This window comes from Pteropus medius, unplaced genomic scaffold (assembly GCF_902729225.1).
Source record: "Pteropus medius unplaced genomic scaffold, Ma_sr-lr_union100, whole genome shotgun sequence".
Classification (NCBI taxonomy): Eukaryota; Metazoa; Chordata; class Mammalia; order Chiroptera; family Pteropodidae; genus Pteropus; species Pteropus medius.
The window spans coordinates 15,157,545-15,158,419 of record NW_024354911.1 but is presented as its reverse complement, the minus strand read 5'-3'; positions in this window follow the sequence as shown (position 1 = coordinate 15,158,419).

Genomic DNA, 875 nt, shown 5'->3' with positions numbered 1-875 from the left:
ATCATGGAATAAAGATAGAAAAATCTAACATAGTGTTTGCCCTGTCAGAATTATTTTATAACTATTTCACTAGTGTGCTGTTTTGAAAAATAATTAATCGTTATAAAAATTTCATAATTGCACCTAAATTAGCCTCAAAGCATTATCATGAATACCTATTGTCTGTATTTGCAAATGATAACTAATAACTAAATATGTATATTTTCAGTCATTTAAGCAAGGCTTTTACTTGAATATTAAAAAGACTAGATACACAATAAAAACTATCTTATTAACATCTACATACAGTTGTTTGATTCCTGCAACTTAATTGCATATGCTCAGAGAAACATCATGTTTCTAATGCTGGAGATGATATTACTTCAGCGACACTATCCAAATGAATTGTACTGTTTCTTTATTACAGCAAGACATATGCCATTATCTGTTGGATTTAATAAACATGCACCATCAAGGCTGTTTCATATTTAGCATCCTAGGGTATACCATGGAGTAATAATGTATTATAAAAGAAAAATTATTTTGCATTCTTCATAGTAAATTATTCTTTCTTTCCCTTTCTCCATATATTAAGAGATTTTTTTAAAGGTAACATTTTTAAGTATAGAGACATGCATGGCACTTGACCAAAGTTAACAAAATTATACTTTGTTAGCCCACTAGGATCTCATAATACAGTATAAAAACAGTGCAAACACAGAAAACAAAATGAGAAAAAACAAGTTTTTTGCTGTAATATCAAGAGAGCTGCAAAGACCTCTTCTGGGTAAGTAATTTAAAAGCATATTCTATACTTTGTGGAGTGTATATTAGTTCTGCAGAGTACAAGTTTGGCCTCATTCACCACAATAGAAATTTCAATTTCATATAGAACT